The sequence below is a fragment of the Bubalus bubalis genome, chromosome 7 (genome assembly GCF_019923935.1).
Source record: "Bubalus bubalis isolate 160015118507 breed Murrah chromosome 7, NDDB_SH_1, whole genome shotgun sequence".
NCBI lineage: Eukaryota > Metazoa > Chordata > Mammalia > Artiodactyla > Bovidae > Bubalus > Bubalus bubalis.
In genome coordinates, this window is record NC_059163.1 from 8998085 (window position 1) to 9023965 (window position 25881).

The 25881-nt window shown below is 37.6% G+C and overlaps 1 protein-coding gene across 5 annotated transcripts in view; it reads left to right on the forward strand.

The window, feature by feature from the left end:
- RAB28 (RAB28, member RAS oncogene family) overlaps positions 1-25881 on the forward strand; it is a 108458-nt gene that overhangs the window by 54617 nt on the left and 27960 nt on the right. The gene's annotated exons all lie outside the window — the stretch shown is intronic.

The following is a 25881-nucleotide window of genomic DNA, read 5'->3' on the forward strand; positions in this document are numbered from 1 at the left end:
GAACAACAGACTGGTTCCAGATTGGGAAAGGAGTACATCAAGGATATATATTGTTACCCTGCTTATTTCACTTTTATGTAGAGTACATCATGTGAAATGCCAAGCTGGATGACTCACAAGCTGGAATCAAGATTGCCAGGAGAAATATCAACAACCTCAGATGTGTGGATGATATCACTCTAATGGCAGAAAGGGAAGAGGAACTAAAGAGCCTCTTGATGAGGGTGAATAAGGAGAGTGAAAAAGCTAGCCTAAAACTCAACATTGAAAGGAACTGAGATAATGGCATCTGGTCCCATCACTTCATGGCAAATAGAGGGGAAAAGTGGAATCTGTGACGGATTTTATTTTCTTGGCCTCCAAAATCACTGTGTATGGTGACTGCAGCTATGAAATGAAAGACACTTGCTCCTTGGAGAAAAGCTATGACAAACCTAGAGAGCATTTTAAAAAGCAGAGACATCACTCTGCTGACAAAAGTCCTTATAGTCAAAGCTGTTTTTTCCAGTAGTCATGTATGGTTGTAAGAGTTGAACCATAAAGAAGGCTGAGCACTGAAGAGTTGATGCTTTTGAATTGTGTTACTGTACTAGACGCTTGAGAGTCCCTTGGTCAGCAAGGAGATCAAACCAGTCAATCCTAAAGGGAATCAGTCTTGAATATTCTTTGGAAGGACTGATGCTAAAGCTCCAATACTTTGGCCGTGTGATGCAAAGAGCTTACTCAGTGGAAAAGACCCTGATGCTGGGAAAGATTGAGGACAGAAGAAGGAGGTGAAGGAGGATGAGATGCTTGGATGGCATCACTGACTCAATGGTCATGAGTTTGAGCAAACTCCAAGAAGTAGTGAAGGACAAGAAAGTCTGGTGTGCTGCAGTTCATGGGGTCAGAAAGAGTTGGGCATGACTGAGCAACTCAACAATAGGAATATAGACATCTGCCTATACTGTATTTGATGTGTAGATCTGGCGACATGTAGAATGTCTCTTGACTGGTTTCTCAGTGAAATGGGAAGCATAGTCCTGGTGGTTTAAATTCTTTTCCCCTAACAAAATACATTGAAATCTTGACCTCCAGAATCTGTGAGTATGACCTTATTTGAAAATATGGTCTTTGCAGATGTAAGCAAGTTAAGATAAGTTGTACTTGATTAGGATTATTTGTAAATCCAATGACTGGTATCCTTACAAGGACAGAGAAATTCGGACAGAGACAGAGACACTTAGGGAGGAAAGTCATGTAAAGATAGAGTCAGAGATTGGAGTCAGGGAGCTACAAGCTTTGCCAAGGTATGCTAGTAACCATAAGAGGCTAAGGAGGGGCAAGAAAGGATTCTTCCCAAGAGCCTTCAGAGGGAGCTTGGTCCTACCAATACTTTGATTTATGACTTCTTGCCTCCGAACTCCAAGAGAATACATTTCTATTATCTTAAGCCACCTATTTTGTGATGGTTTGGTTCCAGCAGTCCTTGGAAACTGATACCAGTCTTCAGCTTTGAGTGAGAATAGGGGAATGCTTGATGTTTTGATTTCTCATGGATTTTTAAAAAAAACTTTTCTTTCTTTGACCTAAGACTTTACATGATATCAAGCTTCCTTGACATTTTCACTGGCTGGTGCCTAGAATGTTACTAGGCCAGTTTTTAATGGACAGACTTTGTCTTCAAGGCTACAGTCTTGGTGGTAGTTTTCTTACCTTTTTGCAATTCCAAGCACGTGACTTCTTGCAGGTAGGATTTAGAAAAGCTGATTGCCACACTCAGAACTGATTGACCCTTCTCCTCCCAATGGGCCTCTGTTGAATCAGTTTATGATTATTTCTTTGCTTTTTAACATTCTTACAAAAATTTTTAACATAGAGGGAAGTTGAACTTTACAGTAAACACCTATATACTCACTGTCTAGAGGAAAAGTTTGGCAGACTTTTTCTGAAAAGAGCCAGATAGTAAATATTTTAAGCTTGGCAAGACATACAGCATCTGTCACAAACTATTGAACGGTCCCATTGTGGTGCTTGTCCAGCCATGAAGAATTTACAAATGAATGGATGTGATTGTGCTTTATTTATAGACACTAAAATTTGAATTTTGTATTTCTTATGTCAGAAATTATTCTTTTTGTTTATTTTCAACTTTTTTCAAAATATGAAAACTGTTCTTAGCTCATGGGTCCTAAGAACAGGTGGCAGACCAGTTTTAACCCACAGGCCATATGTGGTTTATTGACCCCGATCTGGGGTTTGCAATGAATATTCTGTTTTGTTTGCTTGATCACATATCTATGCATCTATCCATCCCTCTATCAGTCTAGCAGTTCATCTGTATTTTGATGCATTCAAAATTAGTTGTAGATAGTACCTTTTATATCTAAACACTTTCATTATACATATCATTACTTAGAGGTCAAGCTTGGGGGGAGTGTGGTAAAATTTTCTTACAGTGAAATAAAAAAAGTCTTAAGTGTAGCATGTGTTGACTTTGTCAGGTCACGCCCCTGCATAACCTTTATCCTTATAAAAATATTGAACATTATCATCTCAGACGAGCCCCAGCTTTCCTCCCCGCCCTCCAGATCCTGCTGTAGCCATTGCTACGAGCACAAAGCTCAAGTATTGGAATCAGCAGCAGCTGTTGCCACTGCTGTACCCTCCACTGCCAGAGTGGGAAGAGATTGGTGATGACAAGAATGGGATGCTTGCATTTGTTTTCATTGTCCTTCGTTTTCAATATTGGCTGTTTTCTTGAGGGTTAACAGCTCTATGTCCTCCCATTCATGCTTTTGATTTCTTAAGATCTGTAGACTCTTGCTTGTTCCTATTTAAATATGAATGTAAAATTGAGTAGTATTAGTACCTGATCTTGGAGAAGGCAATGGCACCCCACTCCAGTACTCTTGCCTGGAAAATCCATGGATGGAGGAGCTTGGTAGGCTGCAGTCCATGGGGTCGCTAAGAGTCAGACATGACTGAGCGACTTCACTTTCACTTTTCACTTTCATGCATTGGAGAAGGAAATGGCAACCCACTCCAGTGTTCTTGCCTGGAGAATCCCAGGGATGGGGGAGCCTGGTGGGCTGCCGTCTCTGGGGTCGCACAGAGTCGGACACGACTGAAGCGACTTAGCAGCAGCAGTACCTGATCTGGGCTTCCCTGGTGGCTCAGATGGTAAAGAATCGGCCTGTAGTGCGGGAGACCTGGGTTCAATCTTAGAGTTGAGAAGTTCCCCTGGAGGAGGAAATGGCAGCCCACTCCAGTATTCTTGCCTGGAGAATCCCATGGACAGAGGAGCCTGGCGGGCTACAGTCCTTGGGGTTGCAAAGAATCGGACATGACTGAGCAACTAAGCACACACACAGTAGCTGATCTAGGTTTTAAAATTTATGATGAAGGTCATTATTGGATTTTCTTAGTAGTTCTTACCTTGAAGGTGAGGAGAGCCTTCAGGGTTTGCACCCTGACTTTAGAGTATTGGTAGTATATTGACAATCAGGCTTCTAACGTGTGTATAGACAGGTAATATCGGAGACCCCTGTCCATTGTAGATGTTAGAAAGAAATTATTTTGGACTGACTTAGAGGAGTTCACCACTCTTTACAACTGTTTTTCCTTTCTCTCTTTATACCTTATGGCAGTTTAAGGAGAAGTGGGTTTACTGCTGTTTCTCTGGTGGCATTGTACTAGGTCAGCTTGGCTAAACTGGAAATATATTTCCAAAATTTCCTTTCCTGTACTGGTCATTTAGCACTGGTTACAAAAGACATTCTGTGGAAAGCTGAAAGAGAGAAGTGAAGTGGCAGGCATCTTTCTGGCTCTCTGAGGGTCAGTGCTGTGTTCCAGGCGCTGTGGCAGCTCTCACACTGGAGCGCTCATTTGCTAGCTCACCTTGTAGGTGTGGGATGGCAGGTGGACCTGCAGTTCCTTCAGCACCTGTCAGATTCCCCACCTCAGCATCTCTGAGTATTTGCCCTGCATATGCAGCTCCCTAGAGAAGGTGTGTGTTTCTCCTTTTGGTCACCCTTGGCGTCAGGCTTGGGTTGGTGAGAGACAGATGCGAGTTCAGTTTGTCATTACTGTCATCCTCACAGGTTCCAGTTAGTTCTTGCAGACTTGATTTCTCCTTATCAGTTCCAGCTTATCCTGACAGGTTCCAGTTTGTCCTTGCTCTTTATCCAGTTCCCTTCCTGACTGCTGGTCTGGCTGACCTACAGCGTGACTTCAGGCTCAAGACCAGATGCAGGGGCAACAGCCTGTACCTGTTGCTCAGCAGCTCCCACAGTGTTGCAGTCTGACCACTGTAATAAATCTTTCTTCTTATCATCTATACAGTTCTGCCTCATTGATTGAACCCTAATTGATACACCTTGGATATTCTAGGGTTCACAAATTTATAACATTAGATCCCATATTTGGAGAGTTATTTCTACCAGTTTATTTTATCCCAGAAATTTTTCTGTTTCTCTTCTATTCTTGGCACCTTTTCTTTATTTTTTGTTTCCAATGCTACTGTGTATTCTCATTTATAATACTTCGTATCAGTGGCATTTCAAACCTTTAATAGTTTGGATTTAAAAATCCTTATTGTGCTTAAGTATTAGCTTTAAAAACATTTTAACAGTTGTAATCGGAGAAGCCATGAAATTAAAAGACGCTTACTCCTTGGAAGGAAAGTTATGACCAACCTAGATAGTATATTGAAAAGCAGAGATATTACTTTGCCAACAAAGGTCCGTCTAGTTAAGGCTATGGTTTTTCCAGTGGTCATGTATGGATGTGAGGGTTGGACTGTGAAGAAAGCTGAGGGCCGAAGAATTGATGCTTTTGGACTGTGGTGTTGGAGAAGACTCTTGAGAGTCCCTTGGACTGCAAGGAGATCCAACCATTCCATCCTTTCTAAAGGAGATCAGTCCTGGGTGTTCATTGGAAGGACTGATGCTGAAGCTGAAACTCCAATACTTTGGCCACCTCATGTGAAGAGTTGACTCATTGGAAAAGACCCTGATGCTGGGAGGGATTGGGGGCAGGAGGAGAAGGGGACGACAGAAGATGAGATGGCTGGATTGCATCACCAACTCGATGGACATGAGTTTGAGTGAACTCTGGGAGTTAGTGATGGACAGGGAGGCCTGGCGTGCTGCGATTCATGGGGTCACAGAGTCAGACACGACTGAGCGACTAAACTGAACTGGAGAAGGCAGTGGCACCCCACTCCAGTACTCTTGCCTGGAAAATCCCATGGATGGAGGAGCCTGGTGGGCTGCAGTCCATGGGGTCACTAAAAGTCGGACACAACTAAGCGACTTCACTTTCACTTTTCACTTTCATGCATTGGAGAAGGAAATGGCAACCCACTCCAGTGTTCTTGCCTGGAGAACACCAGGGATGGGGGAGCCTGGTGGGTTGCCGTCTATGGGGTCACACAGAGTCAGACACGACTGAAGCGACTTAGCAGCAGCAGCAGCAAACTGTTGTTAACAGTCTTTTGAAAACAGCTGAAATCTTTTTACCGTAAAGACCCACTTAAAACAGTGAGCTGGGAGTATACCAAAAACCCAAAGAAGTTTTTGGATGTAAATGGCCTAGAGTGAGACAGCAGTGTCAGTTTAAATCAGCACTATGGCAGAGGCACAGTGAGAGGTGTTTGACACCCAACCTTGAGACCTATTTTCACATTATGCTCTAGACATGTAATATTATGTGATCAATTATGAAGTAAGGTCTTACACTTTTCTTTTTGGCAACTTTAAAGTTTGATCACCTATTTCAGTGACATGATTCTCCATTGGAGTCGATTTGTGTATCATTTGTTTTCAACATGTTTGTTTATTATCAGTATATTTTTTATTTCTGAGGTTGATGTTTTTTGTTGGCAGTGAAGTGAAGTGAAGTCGCTCAGTCGTGTCTGACTCTTTGCGACCCCATGGACTGTAGCCCACCAGGCTCCTCTGTCCATGGGATTTTCCAGGCAAGAGTACTGGAGTGGACTGCTGTTTCCTTCTCCAGGGATCTTCCCAACCTAGGGATCGAACCCTGGTCTCCTGCATTGCAGACAGACACTTTACCGTCTGAGCCACCAGGGAGACAGAATTATTTAACCATTCAGGTTAATTGATGCCACTTCGGCCCCAAATGAGATTTTATTATAATGCTTTATTTTTTTCTGAGACATATATAAAGGACTATGAAATAAATAATTGTTGAAAAAATTATGCCAAATGGAGACATTAAAAAATATTATTATATTTTTAGAAATATATTATTAAATATTGGTGAAATAATTTTGTAAAGTATAAGACTATACTTGATACGGTTTTTAAAAAACACTTATTTCCATGTATTTATATCTCATATTCAAGTATTAGCATACTGAATTATTTAAAATTTATCACTTGTATAATATAAGACATTGGCTTAAAATTGAATACCAAAAATGGTTGTATAGTTTTAGTTTCTTCTTTATTCCTACTTCTTCCCTACCCCTGCCATTTATATAGAGAGTTATAATTGGATATGCTAATATATAGAAACTGTGAACTGAATTCTTAATCAGTGGAGATGAATGTTTTCTGGGCTTGCACTCAAGCTTACTGTTTCCTTCAGATCTTTTTTTTTAACCTTTGAAGATTACTGACAGCTATTCTATATTTTAATAAGAAGTGGTGAAAATTGATGAAGTTTTTTTATGTTTAGATTAGGTTCAGGAATGATGTTTTCCTGTTTTGAAATGTTTTTTGTTAGGAATTATCTGTACTTGTGATTTTTCTTAAATAGTTCCTTTTTTTTTTAAGAGGAAGCATTTTTTAAAATCCGTTGTCTTATTATTTATTATTTCTTGGCTTATTGACGTATCAGGCTAGCACCATCTTCTGAGAGTTTGTTACATTACAGTTTAATACTGAAGTCTAAGAGATATTTTATAATGAAGAAAATGCTTTAAGTTTTTGTGAGAATTTAAGAATTTTCTTCTATAATCAGTTTGGTTAAAATATGTTTTGATGATCATGAAAACATAACTACCTGTTTGAATTGGACTTTGTTCTTACTATTGTGAGCAATTCAGTTTCCTCTTACAATATTTTTAAGCATTCATTCGGCCATTCATTCATTAATGAGTGCCTTTAGCGTTCTGAGTCCAGCGGTAGTGCAGTCGGTGTGGTAGTGCTGTCCTAGCATGGTGTGCGTGGTGTACAGGAGGACTTGGTGTACAGGTGCAGAAGCAGACTCCTAAGGGATATGCAGGAGTGTGCCATACGGAGGAGGACAAGAAACAACAAACAGTTCAGGGACAAGTAAAAGAATGAATAAAGCCTCAGAAGCTAGGATATAGCCTGAGATATTAAGGGAAATTGAGCTTCCCTGGTGGCTCAGACGGTAAAAGCGTCTGCCTGCAATGTGGGAGGCCTGGTTCGATTCCTGGGTTGGGAAGATCCCCTGGAGAAGGAAATGGCAACCCACTTCAGCACTCTTGCCTGGAAAATCCCATGGATGGAGGAACCTGATAGGCTACAGTCCATGGGGTTGCAAAGAGTCAGACACGACTGAGCGACTTCACTTTCCTTTCTTTCACATTTTGTTGTAGCTGTAGCATAGGGTGTAAGGCAGGAAGAGTTGAGAAACGGAGACTATATTTTAAGGAGTTTGGATTTTCTCCTAAAAGCTGTAGAAAGCCCCTCAGGGATTTTAAGCAGAAGAATGATTTGAGCAGTGGTGTAGAGCAAGGGTCAGGAAACTGCAGCTTATGCCGCTTTTTTGTATGGCCAACTACCTGAGAATGGTCTTTACATCTTTAAATGGTTGGAAGAAAATCAAAAGAAGGATAATATTTTCTGACACCTGAAAATTATATGAAAATCAAATTTTAGTGTCCATAAATAGTTTTATTGGAACAGAGCCACACTCATCTGTTTACATCTTGTCTGTGCCTGCTTTTTCACTACAACGGCAGAGTTGAGTAGCTGCTGTAAAGAACATATTACCTGCAAAGCCTGAAATATTTACTGTCTGGCCCTTTACAGAGAATGTTTGCCAGCACCTGGTCTAAATACACCAATTAAATTATAGAGATAGTCAGAATGGGTAGAAAAGCAAGACCCACCCATATCCTGTCTATAAGAAACCCACTTTAAATATGAAGATTCAGATAGGATAAAAGTAAAAGGATGAGAAAAGATAAGTTCTATAAACCCTAATCAAAAGAAAGTTGAAGTAGTTTTGTTAATACCAGAAACAAGGAACTTAGCAGGGATAAAGAAGGCTATTACAATAATGATCAAAGGGTCAATTCAATAAAAAGCCATCACAATCCTAAACATATATAAAGCCACCAACAGAAAGAGACTGATAGAACAGAGAAGAGTGATAGACAGATCTACTGTTGCAGTTGAGACTTCAACGCTCCTCTCACTACTGATAGGGTAAGTAGAAAATAATTAGTTAAGGATGTAAAGACGTGAACAACATCAACCAGCTAGATCTAACTGACGTTTACAGTGCATTTACTCTGATGACAGCAGAATACATGTTGCTTTCAGGTGTATATGAAACAAGGCCGTATTCTGACCAATAAAAACAAATTGAAAAGAATTGAATATATTCTCTGACAGTAATGGAATTAAATTAGGAACCAGTCACATAAAGATATTTATAATATCTTTAGTTATTTGGAAATTAAGCAACTCACTTCTAAATAACCTAAGAATCAATAGAAAATTAAACATTTTGAACTGAATAAAAATGAAAGCACTGCATATAAAAATTAGTGGGATGCAGCTAAAGTAATTATTTAGAGAGAAATGTTTAGTGTTACTGAATGCTTACATTTGAAAAAAAGAAAAATCCCTAAAGTCCATAACCCAAGCATTCATCTCAAGAAAATAGAAAATGAAGGGCAAATTAAATCTAAAGCAAACAGAAGAAAGGAAAATGTAAAGCTAAAACCAGAAATAAAAGACAGTAGAGAAATTAATGAAATCAAAAGGTGATCCTCTGAAAAGATTGATAAAACTGGATAAACCTTTAGCCAAACTGACCATAAAAAAAGAGAGGAGATACAAATTATAGTATCAGGAATGAAAGAGGAGAATTTGTCATAAATCCTGTGGATATTAAAAGGAGAATGGGGAATATACTGAGAAGTTTTATTTCCATAAATGACAATTTAAATTAAATGAGCAAATCCCTTTAAAGATATAAACTACTAGAGTTTACTCAAGAAGAAATAGATAACCTGAATACTGTGATATTTATGGAAAACAAACCAAAACTGAATCCATAATTTAAAATGTTCCTACAAAGAAAACTACAGGCCCAGATGGTTTTACTGATGAATTCTGCCAAACACACATGCAAGAAATAATATCAATTGTATGTAAATCCTTCCAGAATACCAAAGAGGATGGAACGCTTCTGAACTCATTTTGTTGTGACAGCAGTGTTAATCTGATACTAAGCCAGGGAAAGACAAAGTGACCACAGACTAATATCCCTCATGAATATAGACACAAAAATTCTTAACAAAGTATTAATGAATTGAATTTAGCAGGATATAAAAAGGATACTACATCATGATTGAATGGTGTTTATCATAGAAATGCAAGGCTGTTTTAGCATTCAGAATCAATTAATATAATTTACTATATCAGTAGGCTTAAGAAGAAAAGACATATGATGATCTCAATAAATGCATAAAAAGCATTTGATAAAATTTAATATCCATTCATGGTATTTAAAAAAAAAACTGAACAAACTAGGCATGAGGATTGACTTCTTCAGCCTGATAAATGGCATCTATGAAAAACCTACAGTTAACATCATACTTGATAGCAAATGAGTGAGAATGCTTTCCTACTAAGACCAGGTACAAGGCAAGGATGTTCACTTTCACTGTTCACCATATTCAACATCATTCTTGAAGTCCTAGCTATTGTAAAACAGTAAGAAGAAAGATACATGACATACAGATTAAAAAGGAAGAAATAAAACTGCAGAATTCTCAGATGATGTGAATAACTACTTCAGAAATCCCTGTGTTGAGAAAAGTATACAGTTTAATATAAGGTGTAAATATAAGACCCAAATAAAAGATAACTCCCATGTTCAAGGATACAAAGACTCAGTATTATAAAACTAACATTTCATCTCAAATTGGTTTACTGATTCAGCATAATTTTAAAACCCAATGCTATTTACATGTGGTATTTAAAGTAACTGACTCTAATATGTATATGGATGGAAAAAAGGGCCAAGGATAGTTAATATGTTCCTGAATTACATAGCAAATGGTGAGGACCATTTGCTATGCTAGTGATAAAAATTATTATAAACAGCTTGTAGTAAATACATTGAGGAATTCACTAAAGAAAATAGAGTGGAAATGCTAGAAACAAACCCTCATATAAAGGGAACTTTGATGTTATAATGGAAGTGATATTGAAGATCTTCTGAAAGGATTGTTATAGTTCAGTCGCTAAGTCATGTCCAACTCTTTGCGACCCCATGGACTGTAGCCTGCCAGGCTCCTCTGTCCATGGGATTCTCTAGACAAGAATACTGGAGTGGGTTGTCATTCACTTCTCCAGGGGATCTTCCTGAACCAGGGATTGAACCTGGGTTTCCCGCATTGCAGCCAAAAGATTTTTTTTTTTAAAGAAATATTTTTTACCTTTTGTGCCACCAGGGAACCCCCATAAGTAATAATGTACACATCAAAAAGCCTAAGAAGTAACAGAGATATAATATGAATCTACAGGAATTCATGTTCATTGCTGGGTGAATTGTAAATTGATACAATGACTTTGAAAATAATTTGCCATTATTCTGTAAGGTTGAACATTCATAGACCCTAGGATTCAGCAGTTTTATATCTTAAACAGACTGCTATACATATGTATCAGGTGACCTGTACTAAGAGTAGTCATGCTGATTCATTGTTGATAATAGCTAACAATTGGAAGCAATTTGAGTGTCCACTTGGAGGAAAGATATATAAATTGTGGTATATTCATACAAAGATGTGTTATATGGAAATGAAAGTGAATGAAGTATTCCACTTGGGATAACATGAATGAAACAGCATCATGGGGAAAATGACGGTTGTAGAAGATTGTACTGCCTGAGGAGAAAGCTGAGTGAGTTAAGAACACAGACTCTGGAGATGGACTGCGAGGGCCTTGAGTTCTGGCTCCTCTCCTTACTAGAAATGTGTCCTTATATGTCATTTATCCTCTCTATGCTTTATTTTCTCATCTGTCAGCTAGTGGTTATTGTGAGGATTAAATAATTTAATATGTATAATGTGCCTGTAAAACACTTTCAGTTCAGTTCAGTTCAGTCGCTCAGTCGTGTCCAACTCTTTGTGACCCCATGAATCGCAGCACACCAGGCCTCCCTGTCCATCACCAACTCCCAGAGTTCACCTAGACTCACGTCCATCGAGTCAGTGATGCCATCCAGCCATCTCATCCTCTGTCATCCCCTTCTCTTCCTGTCCCCAGTCCCTCCCAGCATCAGAGTCTTTTCCAATGAGTCAACTCTTCTCATGAGGTGGCCAAAGTACTGGAGTTTCAGCTTTAGCCTCATTTCCTTCCAAAGAAATCCCAGGGCTGATCTCCTTCAGAATGGACTGGTTGGATCTCCTTGCAGTCCAAGGGACTCGCAAGAGTCTTCTCCAACACCACAGTTCAAAAGCATCAATTCTTCGGCGCTCAGCATTCTTCACAGTAAATGTTAACTATTCTTATTACTCTGGATTTTGTTGCTATTGGGCAGTTTTGTATTTACTGTTTACTTTTGGTTGTGATTTTAAATCATGTTTTATCATTCCCCCTCTCCCCGTGGATCTAATATATGGTCATTGAGGGCAATTAGAAAAGAGAGGAAAATATAAGAAATAATTAAATAACCGTAGTATAATTGCCAGTTGAAGCAGTTCTTAACTATTGCCTCTGATCCTTGCCAGATCCCAGTCTATACTGGTATCTAGGAAAGACAAATACACTTCTTTTTTTTTCATGCAAAAAAAAGAGGTGCCTTTTTTTTTTTTTTAATGAAAGACTTAAGTGAACTGGGACCTTGTTATACTATGTAGCTATCATGCTGATCTTTGCAAATAAACCTATGTAATACTGGCCAGTATGAGATTCTCCAGTAAGAATTCCTATGGAAACTGCCTGAAACATGACTCAAAATAAGAAGAGTCAATATGCAATAAAAGTTACAAACCGTCACGAATACAGAAAGAGTTGCTTCCTCCATGGTATTATGTTGCAATTTAGACCTATTATTACATTTTAATCTGAAGTTAGAGGAGAGGTGGTTATCCATTACCACCACCAGAGAGAATTTAGATAATTGAGTTAATGGTACTAAATAAGTTGAAATACTGTGAATTTTTACATACTCTCCTTCCTGCCCTCTTGATTCTGCCCGCTGTTAATGTTATTCTGGTGACTCTACAGAGTAAATGGTACTTATCATTATCCCCTAAGAATCCTTGTAGGTCTGGTTTTAGATATGTATGTGATTATACAATAGAAAGAGGAGAGTGAAAAAGTTGGCTTAAAGCTCAACATTCAGAAAACTAAGATCATGGTATCTGGTCCCATCACTTCATGGGAAATAGATGGGGAAACAGTGGAAACAGTGTTAGACTTTTATTTTTTTTTTTTGGCTCCAAAATCACTGCAGATGGTGGTGATTGCAGCCATGAAATTAAAAGATGCTTACTCCTTGGAAGGAAAGTTATGACCAACCTAGATACTATATTGAAAAGCAGAGATATTACCTTGCCAATAAAGGTCTGTCTACTCAAGGCTGTGGTTTTTCCAGTGGTCATGTATGGATGTGAGAGTTGGACTGTGAAGAATGCTGAGCGCTGAAGAATTGATGCTTTTGAACTGTGGTGTTGGAGAAGACTCTTGAGAGTCCCTTGGACTGCAAGGAGATCCAACCAGTCCATCCTTTCTAAAGGAGATCAGTCCTGGGTGTTCATTGGAAGGACTGATGCTAAAGCTGAAACTCTAATATTTTGGCCACCTCATGTGAAGAGTTGACTCATTGGAAAAGACCCTGATGCTTGGAGGGATTGGGGGCAGGAGGAGAAGGGGACGACAGAAGATGAGATGGCTGGATGACATCACCAACTCGATGGATGTTAGTTTGAGTGAACTCCAGGAGTTAGTGATGGACAGGGAGGCCTGGCGTGCTGTGATTCATGGAGTCGCAAAGAGTCAGACACGACTGAGCGACTGAACTGAACTGAACTGATGCAATAGAAATACAGTGCAAAGTAATTATGCAAATCTTACAGCAATATAGAGAATCTATAAAAATATTAGAGAATTACTAGAATCAAAAGTAATTAAGAACTGAAGGATCTGGAGGAGTCAGGTAATAAATAATTGAAGAGAAAATCCACAAGATTCATGATGTATATAGAGAAGTTGAAAGAGTATGATTTGATAATTAAGGGACTAAAGAAGTCCTTGGGGAAATTGTGAAAACTATGAATATTTTTGCAGCAGTGACCTTCTTTATGATAATATGAAAAATTCAGTTTGAAGAGAAGATTGTCATATTAGACTTTTTAATATAATGATATATACATACAGAAAAGTACATAAAATATATGTGTAGTTTAAAAAATAACTGTTCCTGGGTCATGAAGTAGAGCATTGCCAAGCACCCCAGAGGCCAACCAGGTGCCTTTATCAGTCCTTTCTCTTCCTTCAGAGTTAACTGCTATCTTTTGTCCTAATGTTTTCCTTGCTGTTCTTCTTAGTTTCATCATCTGTGTATTCTTCACTGATAGTTAATTTTGTCGTTTTAAAATTTCACATATTTCATTAAGAAATGAATGTCTTTCTGTTTTGCTCAACAGGTTTGTGATACTCCTTCTTAATTGTGGTGTGAGACTGTAGCTCAGTTTTTCAGTCCTGTATAGTATTCCTGTAAAATGAAAGAATACATATTAGTTTAGACACCTTTGATATTTTGTATTTGTTTTAAGACCCTAAAAATGTTTTTCTTTCTTTTTTTAAAAGCATTTGTTTATCTTCCGTTGTGCTGGGTCTTTGTTGCTATGCAGACTTTTCTCCAGTTGTGGCGAGTGGGGACTTCCCCCTGGTTCAGTGCACGAGCTTCTCGTGGTGGTGGCTTCTCTTGTTGTGGAGCACGGGCGCACAGGCTCCGTAGTGGCGGCATGTGGACTCAGTAGTCGCAGCTCCTGGAGTCCGGAGCGCAGGCTCGGCAGTTGTGGGGCATGGGCTTAGTTGCATGCAGGATCTTCCTGGATCAGGGATGGGATTTGTGTCTCCTGCCTTGGCAGGCAGATTCTTTACCACTGAGCCACCAGGGGAGCCCCCTAAATATTTATCTTTATTCAACAAATATTTTTGAGTGGCTATTGAGTTTTGTGCTTTTTAAAACAATTTGGTTTTTGTTTTTAGCTGCTTATAAAAGAACCAAGAAATGTAAGCTTAAGTAATAATGAGCTTATTTTCTCGGCGTATTTGATTTCATAAAATCTTAATTTCTGTGAATCTAATACATCGTGAAAAGGAGAATCCTAACCTGAGGGAAACGAACACTGGAAGAAATATGGCAGGTGTCCTTCTTATAGAAAACACACACATTAATAGGATAAACATTAAAAACAGTAGAAATGGGGAAAGGAGGGAAGAAGCATTTCACAAAGAAATTATAAAAAGTAGCATATAAGAAAAATGTTAAACTGCATTGAGGTCTTTTTTTAAGATTTATAGTAGAAATTAGTTTCTTTGATGACACCTTTTTTCTTTATGTATTTGTGGAACCCAGTTTCAGGCAGTTGCATTTTTTAAGAAGTTTGGTTTAAGAATCTCCAAAGTCAAATTCTGGTAATTTTTTATTTTCTTGTGTTAGCAATTCTTCTAATACAGTATGATTTACTGTGTCATCACAGAAAGACAGCATTAGAGAGTGTGCATGGCAGGGTAAAATTAAACATATGCTCACAATCAAATTAATGTATTTCATCTGTCTTCAACTAATAACAATCTGTCATGTTATCTATCTGAGTAGGGGCATAAACAGTTTATTTTGTGTTTGGAGTAACTTCCTGGAGGTAGTTAATGTGACAAGTAGTTTGTTTGAATTGAGTATAACCAGATCAACACTCTAGATGTTTCCTTGATAACCTAAAAATTACTGTGAAAATCCATACAAGTGCTATATCTGTATTTTGCTTCTTTAAGTTAGACAGCGACATATTTTGCAATAACTTCACAGAGACTATTGTTTTTGCCATTATATATGGACTAAGAAGCATAAATAGTTTATACTTTTAATGCTTTCTTTCTATTAACAGGGAACAGACAATAATGTAATAAGTTAGCATCCTACGGTACTTTCACTTTTTTAAAAAAACATGAAGTAATACATTCTGGTTTGAATGAAAAAGTCATATTCATTATAGAATATGTTCTTAATGGATGTCGAAAAGTGAATATTTAGGAAAATAGAAATATCTTAGGCCAATATAAAGCAATATAGAAACTATTATGATTTAAAAATTTTGCTTAAAGTTTTATATTTAGTTTGATTAGTAGCTCTGATTATTATACATTTGATACATAGTTTTTAGGCTATTTATTACATTTGGGACTGTATCTTGGGAGGCTGTTCTGTTCATTGCATCAACGATCCTGTAAGTAGCTACAGTGGAGATCCTGAACATGGATGCCCGGATGCCAGTAAACAAATAGGACTAAAAAAGAGAAGTTGTCATATACTTGGCTTATTAGCATTAGTGTGTGTATATTAGAAGTCAAAATATATACATAATTTTAAGCACATGTAAATCAAATTTAATAAATTATTAAGGGTATTTTACTTGTCATGTGTGGGCTAATCATGATGGATCATTTTTAAACATTATGTAATTTCACAATTTGTATGTACAGCTGCAAGTACTTTGTAAAGGACTTTATATAATCAAGTGCTAAGGCAGAGTGTCTTATTTTGTAATGCTGATGGGATCAGTTTTATGATTTACTGTTATTAATGAATGTTTTTAAAGTACTAGTAAGCAGTAACCAGGTATATAATAGTTCACGTTTTTACAGTAATGAGCTTTTAAAGTTTGATATCTTTATTCTTTTAATTAAAACTCTGAATAAAAGACTGTTACGTGATCATCCCCAAAACTAAGGTTCCTTCTTCTTTGTGAGACACTGGCTGGATTTGGAGCAGGATGGTTTGGTTCTCTCTCGTGCTGCAGATGACTAGCAATGGGACTTTGGTTCAGTCAGTCTGAACCTCAGTGTCTTGTGTGTGAAGTTAGCTAATGCTTTACCTGTCTGTCGAGATTGTTATGGGGCCCCTAGGCGTTCTGTAAATTTTGAAATGGATTTGAGGTTCTTCAGAAGTCTCTTGAAGTGGTTTCTCTGCATCTGTTTTGCCCTTCCAGCTCCCTTCTCCTCTTAGTAGCCAGAGTAAATTTTCCCAAAATGCAAAGATCACATTGTGTCCTTGCGTACAGCCCTCCAGGGACTTTGCTTTGCCTTGTTTGAGTGATATCTTTGTGTTTTACCACACATACCCACACACGCTCAGTATGCTTCTTTGTTTTCCTCAGTTGTACTCAGTCATTTTCCCTTTTACATTGTGTCCTAGTGACAGAAACATTTTTCTCTTCCAACTTTCTCCTATCCTGGTTGGCTTATTCTCATCTTTCAGATCTCAGACCAAAGAGGTCTTTCATGGCTACCTTATAAAATTGCCATAGTTGCCATGGCGGATTCAAGTCAATGTATGGCAAAACCAATACACTATTGTAAAGTAAAATAAATAAACAAATTAAAAAAAAATTGTCATAGTTGCTATCTTGCTTCTTGTCACTCTGTTACTCTCTATCTGCTCAACAACTCCCCCACACACAATTTCTGATTATTGTTACATTGACTTGTTTATGTATTTGTTTATTTGTTTCAGTCTTTAATGTGAGAATAAGGATAGTGTCTATTTTGTTCTCTAATTTATTGCTTACACTTAGCATAATACTTGACATAATAGGTGTTTATATTTATTTAATAAACTAATTTTTTTATGTTGAGTTTTTTTTTAATTTTATTTTATTTTTAAACTTTACAAAATTTTATTAGTTTTGCCAAATGTCAAAATGAATCCGCCACAGGTATACATGTGTTCCCCATCCTGAACCCTTCTCCCTCCTCCCTCCCCATACCATCCCTCTGGGTCGTCCCAGTGCACTAGCCCCAAGCATCCAGTATCGTGCATCGAACCTGGACTGGCAGCTCGTTTCATACATGATATTATACATGTTTCAATGCCATTCTCCCAAATCTTCCCACCCTCTCCCTCTCCCACAGAGTCCATAAGACTGTTCTGTACATCATTAATAAACTAATTTTAAGGTGGTGTTTTCTTTTAAAGAAGTACATGAACTATTTTCTTGGTAGCCTGTGATTTTTGCAACTGCATAGTTAATCTGAATCATCTTAGGTTGACTAATATGCAGTGTAATGACTAATGACTAAGTATAAACCTTGCCATCTTCTATTTTTAAAATTATAACATGACAGTGGCAACTATTTATGTATACAAGATGCCTGAACAGAAAAAAACGTGTCATATTCCTGAAATCTGTAGGAGTGTAACATTTATCATTTACAGTTTTCTTTTGAATAGTCTCTGAAATTAGAAACAAAAGTTGTCACTGTGTAGTTAATAGAAATATTTTGAGTCCAGCAAGGGAAAGTTGAAGGTTTTCCAGTGTATATCATCACCTGTAGGATTTCCTTTCAGTGCTTATATTTTGGCTCAGGTCGACTGGAATATATGAGGTAAGATAAATGAAAGTGTAGTGGTATATTTGTTATCTACATGTATATGAACCTCTTAGTATCCTATAGAAGACCCTTATGCACCAGCCCTGCTGATTTTACCATCTCTTGGAAGCCAGGTTCTTCAGATGCTTTTGCACACGTTCCTTGGTAAAGAATGTGTGTCTCCTCTGTTTCCAAGGTTGTCTGAATAATTTTTCCTCATCCTTCAGGAGTTAGCTGAAGCATCATCTTCTCTTGTGAGATCTTTCTTGTCCCCCTGTGGAGTCTTAGAAGTTTTCTGTATTGCTCCTGTTGTACCTTATCTTAGACAGACCACTGTTGTTCTCTTGGTCTTAGAATTTCATTGTATAATATCTTTCCACATGTGTTTCTCTCAGCCTTCTTAGCAGTTAGCACTTAGAAGGCCCTGGATAAATAGTTCATGAATAAATAGATTAATGACAGTAATACTTATTATATGCCAGTCACATACTATGTACCTTGCTATGTACCAGTCATTGTTCTATGTGCTTTATATGTATTTAGTCATTTTATCTATTACATATTAATATTATGTGGTAGGTACTATTGTTGTTCCCATTGCATGAGCAAACTGAGAGAGGTTGGTTGTTCAAGGTTCCACAAACAGAAACCACAAGGCATCAAGCCCAGGCAGTTTGGCTCTGCAGACTGTATTCTTTACTACATCTTCTACATCCTTTCCAAATAAATTGTGAATGATTGAAGGACCATAGTTTCTTCTCTTTTTGCCATAATGCAAACATTTGAGAAGTTCAGAAAAGTTATTTCTTTTTTTTTTTTTTTTTAGAAAAGTTATTTCTTTTACTGAGACTAGTGTTTATATATAATCTACCACTCCAGATAGTAAAATAATAACAAAGATCATCTATTGGGATATGAAAAATATTGTTGTAATGACACTTACTTTATGATGATATTTGACATAATGTCATTTTTATCAAGATTGTGTATTGTTAATTAAACACCATTCACTTTCTGTTACTCATCAAAATCTGTTTCTATATCCTGATATTAAGGCCACTTTATCCTGAAAGTTATCAAGATAAGTAAATTTTGAACCATCACATCAGTTTAGGGGATTAGTGTCCCATTGGAATCAGCAGGACCAAATGAAGGATGAAAGTGACAGCTTTAGATTCAAAATTCTCATGTGTTGCTTCTAAATCAAAGCTTTGTTCTTCATTAAAACCAAAAAAAAGCATCTTAAGAATATATCATAAAATATTTATGGTTGAAATGACATGGCTTTGATTTGCTTTAAAATAAGAACGTGGATATGGATGAAACAAGATTTGTCATGACTTGATAATTTTTCAGATATTTTGTATCTTCCAGCGAAATGTGTTAACAAAAGGAGAATGCACTTTTGTTTTCATACTGTTTTCCATGTACATATTACTTGAACTGTTAAATGGCAGAAGAAAGAACATTTCTCCAGTGGTTTATATTTGGTTTGTATTTGTTTCCCTGGTAACTAAAAATGTAATTGCCTTTCAATTTATAATTAAGTTTGATGTAATTTTTAAACTGTTTAGTTGAATATGACATAACCAGAATCTAAGAGATGGTTGTAATGCTGGATTTTGTGATCTGACTAATTATAACTTCAAGTTTTCATTAGTTAATAACTCAAGACCCTATATAGGCTCAGGAAGAGGTTTATTGTTAACAAGAGTGATGAAAATCTATATTTTATGTTAGTTAAGGTAATTAGTGGTAAAGAATCTGTTCAATCCCTGAGTCAGGAAGATCCCCTGGAGAAGGAAATGGCAACCCACTCCAGTATTCTTGCCTGGGAAATTCCATGGACAGAAGAGCCTGGAGGGCTACAGTCCATGGGGTCACAAAAGAGTTGGATATGACTCAGCAACTAAACACCACCACCAACAGTCTGTATTAGTTAAGGTAATGCTAAATGCTATAAACAGACAGTCCCTGAAGTTTCACTGTCTTAACGCAATAACAATTTATTTCTTACTTATATAAAGACCAAACCCTGTTACTGCTTATCAGTGTCTCATCTCCCTTTCAGAAACCCAGACTCCTTCCATTTTTCTGGAACTGCCATTTTCAACAGATGGCTTCATAGGTTACTGTGAAAAAGGAAAGTAAGGACTATCATACTAGGGTTCAAGCCTAGTAGTGATCAATTCAGTTCAGTTGAGTCACTCAGTCCATGTCCAACTCTTTGTGACCCCATGGACTGCAGCACGCCAGGCCCCCCATCCATCACCAACTCCCGGAGCCCACGTAAACTCATGTCCATTCAGTCCGTACTGCCATCCAACCATCTCATCCTCTGTCGTCCCCTTCTCCTCCTGCCCTCAATCTTTCCTAGCCTCAGGGTCTTTTCTAAGGAGTCAGCTCTTCGCATCAGGTGGCCAAAGTATTGGAGTTTCAGCTTTAGCATCAGTCCTTCCAATGAACACCCAGGACTGATCTCCTTTAGAAAGGATGGACTGGTTGGATCTCCTTGCAGTCCAAGGGACTCTTCAAGAGTTTTCTCTAACACCACAGTTCAAAAGCATCAATTCTTCAGCGCTCTGCTTTCTTTATAGTCCAACTCTCACATCCATACATGACTACTGGAAAAATCGTAGTCTTGACTAGATGGACCTTTGTTGGCAAAGTAATGTCTCTGCTTTTGAATATGCTATCTAGGTTGGTGATAACTTTCCTTCCAAGGAGTAAGCGTCTTTTAATTTCATGGCTGCAATCATCATCTGCAGTGATTTTGGAGCCCCCAAAAATAAAGTCAGCCACTGTTTCCACTGTTTCCCCATCTATTTGCCATGAATTATAGTAAAAATTGTACATATTAATTTTTCAAGCAGCTTTCCAACTTCTTATCCAAATTATTCTTGTTAGCCAAAGTTAATTGGCTTCTAAGACTTCCATCTTATGTACCATGTGAGTTTTAAGAATATGGCAGATAGATTTAGTATCTTGATAACTTATTTTCTTTTGTTCCATTTTAATTTCCAGGTTAAGGTGAGTGAGCTAAGGGATTTTTTGGGGGGCTGAGCGCAGTTGGTTTTGACAGTGAAAAATTTGGGTTTTCTTGTCTGTCCAACACCATCTTAGAATTTTTTCATCTCGTGTTTTTTTAATCTCCGTTTATGTCAGCTACACAAGAAAGCCTTTGACATTGTTATTATTGATTTACTTCCTGCATTCGGATCCTATACAGTTCTGACCTTCACTTTTCAGACCCCTGTTTCTGCCCTTTCTTAACTTCTGAGATTCTTCTATTGGGTCTTCAGGAACTTACAAATAAGATATCAGTAAAATTCCTATACTCTCAACATCTTCCTTGAACCAAAGTTTTTAAACTACTTCTGTCACTTAGCTCTCCTGTAAGGACAGTACTGCCGTCTCCTGAAGCTCTTTCAAATATTGACGTCCCTCCTGTATCTGCCTTATCATTAGTACTGGAGGGTGGGTAGTGACCTTCTTGTTATTGCTCTTTCCAGATCTTCTTTATCTTGCCTAAAAACCCTTAGATTTGACTATCAAGCTGTATGATTATACATGAGCCAACCCCTGAATCACTCACTGCCTTGAATTTCTTAAAGATTTTGGTTCCTGGGTCAGTCACTGCATTACTATTGCTATCTTGATTAGCAATTTTAGTTGCATACCAATTATCCTTTTAATACTTTGGTCTCTCAGTTCCTTGAATTCATCATCTGCTATAATGTTGCCACCTGTCAACACTAAGATAGTTTTTGTTGTTGTTGTTGTTGAAGGATAATTGCCGAATTTTGTTGTTTTCTGTCACACCTCAACATGAATCAGCCATAGGTATACATAGTTATTCTGAAGACTTACTCTCTCCATAATATCAATTACCACTTTCTTGTGTCCCAGTTTGTCTGTTATCTCTCATCTTTGGTAACCCAATTTCAGTAATTTTTAAACCCACTTAAGACTCTGACATTGCTTAATCTTACCAATTTTTCATTTTCCGAATTCCTCTTCTTATCTAACTTAAATTCCATGCTCTTTTCAATATAATCTACTCCTTAACATTTTTTATCTTCAATTACCTGCCCTTCTTTTCAGTAATTGTACATGATTGGGAAAACTCCAGCACTACTTAACTGTAAATCTTGATCTGCTCAGCAGCTCCATCCATGCGCTGTGTGTACCTGGAACAACACCTACAATACACTGTGTCATTTAAAATCCGGGTTAAACCATCTTCAAGTGATTCTCTTTATCTTCTACATCCATGTCAAATCTATTAGTATTTCTTACTCACTTTTTATTCCCAAAATATATTGAGAATCTACCCTGCTTTTTATCATCTCTCTTGTTCCCACCTTTGTCCAAACTACGGTCTTCTCTTTCCTAGAGTTTTACTGTAATCTAACTCCGTGTCTTCTCTGCTTTACATTTAATTACAGTTTATTTCCCAGTAGCTCAGCAGTAAAGAATCCACCTGCAATGCAGGAGATGCAGGTTGAGAAGATCCCCTGGAGAAGGAAATGGCAACCCACTCCAGATTTTAGCCTGAGAAATCCCATGGACAGAGGAGCCTGATGGGCAGTCCATGGGGTCGCAAAAGAGTCAGACAGGACTTGGTGACTAAAACAACAAACAGTGGTTTATTCAGCAGCCCCAGCCTTTTAAACTGTAAGATTACATCTTAAAATTTTTTTTTTCCTTACAAACCTCCCACTAGCTTTGCATCTCTCTTTTAGTGACCTATATAGTTCCTGGCTTTTAAAACTTCATTTCCTGCTGTTTCCCTCTCTTGCTAACTCATCAGCCACTCTGGCCTCCTGGCTTCTCTTTGAGTGTGGTAAGTGTGGTCTTCACCTTAAGGGTCTTTGACCTACGTGTTTGAAAGAGTAATTCCTCTCATGTATATTTTATTTTTTTTCAATAAGATATATCAACATTTGCAATACTTTGTAATTTACTTGTTGGTCTGTTTCTCTGAATTAAAATGTAAGGTCATTGTTACATATGCAGCTCTTAGGACAGTGCCTGGCCATGTCTGTGTTTGTGTTAGTTGCTTAGTTGTGTCCAACTCTTTGCGACCCCATAGACTGTAGCCCACCAGGCTCTTCTGTCCATGGAATTCTCCAAGCAGGAATACTAGAGTGGCCATTTCCTTCTCTTTGCCTAGCCATAGTACGCACTCAAATATTCGCTGAATGAGTAGAGTGAGTGATCAGTAAACTGGTTATCCATTGAAATTGTTAAGCATACTTTAAGCAGGGTATAGTATAGTAGAGCTGAAAGAAAGTTGCGTATTACAATGTTAATGCCCATGTCCTTCAGTTGTTTAGATATTGGAAGGATATACACCAAAATTTTAACAGTAGTTGTTGCTAGTTAGTGACATTTTTTATATCCTTTTGATAATTGTTTTTCTGAATATTTGGGAAATGTTTATGTATTAATGCTGTTGGGAGATTTTAATTCCGTTTTCAAAAATAAAATACAGGAACTAGCTGTATTAAAATAAGAAAATAATAAGAGTAAGTATTTTATTAAAAAAAATAAAATACTGGTTTACTGAAGTAGGGTCCCCAGCCCCTGGGCCATGGACTGGTACCAGTGTTTGGCCTGTTAGCTACTGGGCCGTACAGCAGGAGATGAGTAGCAAGCTGGTGAGCGAGCGAAGCTTCATCTGTCTTTACAGCCATTCCCCGCTGCTCGCATTGCCTCCTGTCAGATGTGCGACAGGCATTCTCATAGGAGTGAGAACCCTACTGCGCTTGAATTGGTCATGGAAAAATTGTCTTCAAGTCAATTGAAGTCTTTGGTCCCTAGTGCCAAAAAGGTTGGGGACCCCTGCACTGAAGGATATAAGGGAAATTAAATCATATCAGTAAGATTGTTACCACATGTATGCTAGATGAATACTGGATAATAATTTTAAGGATGCTTTCAGAAATCGAAGAAATGAAAGAATTTACCAGTATCTCACTGTAGTTTCATTGTCAGAATTTATTTCTGGATTATTTAGAATGAAGTATTCTAGTAACTAGGGCTTTCCTGGTGGCTTAGAAATAAAGAATCCATCTGCCAATGCAGGAGACATGGGTTTGATCCCTGGGTCAGGAAGATCCCCTGGAGAAGGAAATGGCAACCCACTCCAGTATAGTTGCCTGGGTAATCCCATGGACAGAGGAGCCTGGTGGCTATAGTCCTTGGGGTTGCAAAAGAGTCGGATACAGCTTAGTGACTGAACAACAACAGACTCTAGTAATTAAGGCCTTTTAAATTTTGCTCACTAAATTCTAACACAACAGAGGAAAACAATGGTCAAATTCTGCGAGGGCCTTTTCTATATCTGCTGTGTCATTCTCAAAATCTCGGTTATTTAAGATAACTTTTATGTTTCTTAATGGTTTTTTATATTCCCAATACTGGTGGTAATTTTTTTAGGACCTGGATTGTATCTCTTTGGGTTCTCACTGCCTACCATAGAGCTTGGTATATAATAAATACTTACTGAATAATTTTGTATCAATTGATTAGTGATAGTTATTAGTCTCTAATGATTATCTTTGTTAGGGAAAAAACTTTTGGTTAGTAAATCCCCCAGTGCTATATAGATAAATTTATAGTAGTTTATCTGTGTAAGTAGTTGAGGAGTTATCTGGTAGGGCAAGTGGAGAAGGGAGAGAAGAAAGAAAGAAAGAAAGACACAACCGTGGCAGACTGTCTTCATTAGAAAAGACAAACGCACATACATGTTGAATGACAGACTTTATTTTTTTAATTGGACAGTGATTTCACTGGGGAATTTTCCTAGTGACATGATTTGTTCTTACTCTTGTTGAATTAGGAAAGTATTCTAACTTCAATATTATGGTAAACTAGATGTACAAATGTCAGTGCTAATAGCTTAGTATTTTAGTCATCAACAAATTGATGCCTGTGGTATCTGGACATTTTTTGGCCTCTTCTTGTAAATAAAGTCTCAGTGATGTTTAAGGAACAGCAAGTTGTGGCCAGAAAAGAAAAAAGGTGCATATTATCCTAGTTAAGCAGTATAAATGGGGCTCAGGAATCCCCCAGTAGATCAGAAATCTCCTAGAGAAAGATCTCTTGAGCTTACAAACTAAAGACCTTCAATGTAATTTCAAATAAAGACTTTTACGTATTATGAGAGCATTTTTTAGTTGATAAATCAATTGCCACTATTATGTAAGCTTACTAGATTTGCAAATTTACAAGTTTTTACAAGTCAGTTGGGTCCCTTCCTCAGGAAATCAGTTTAAGTTTTTTTTTCCTATATTGACTCAAAGAGCCTAGTTGTCCTTAAATCCTGTGAATATATTTGCCTTATAATTTGACAGCATTGAATCAACACCCTTATAGGGTTTGTAGTGTTGTAAAAAGAGAAACTGTTCAATAAAAGATCACATTTGAAAAAATTAGACTGTGTTGGATAAAACCAGTATTGGATATGAGTACTATGCTTTGCTTTAAAGCACCTACCACTATTCAAGAAAATATATTCTGGCCCATTACTGCTTTGAGAATGGACACTTTTAGAATTGGAAAGCAAATGAGCTATGTCTTTGTGAAATTAAGCCATAACTGTAAATAAAGTAAGTAGACAACGAAATATTGATATCTTTTGGCAGAAAATTAATAATATGCTTGTGTTAACATTAAAGTTTATAGAGATTACAGAACTATTGTAATTAATATATTAAGGTAGTTAAACTTTCAAACCAAATATGCTGTGGAAAGTATATGTTACAATTAATCACTATGTTTAAATGCATTATACTAATGCATATTTTTGAGTATCATCAAATGTGCCTCAAACTATATAGATAATAGGAATGATAGCTTTTAGTTTTCTGGGCACTTAACATGTGCTGGTCATTGTGCATGAAAGTGAAAGTCGCTCAGTTGTGTCTGACTTTTTGCGACCCCATTGACTATACAGTCCGTGGAATTCTCCAGGCCAGAATACTGGAGTGGGTAGCCTTTCCCTTTTCCAGGGGATCTTCCCAAGCCAGGGATCGGATCGAACCCAGGTCTCCTG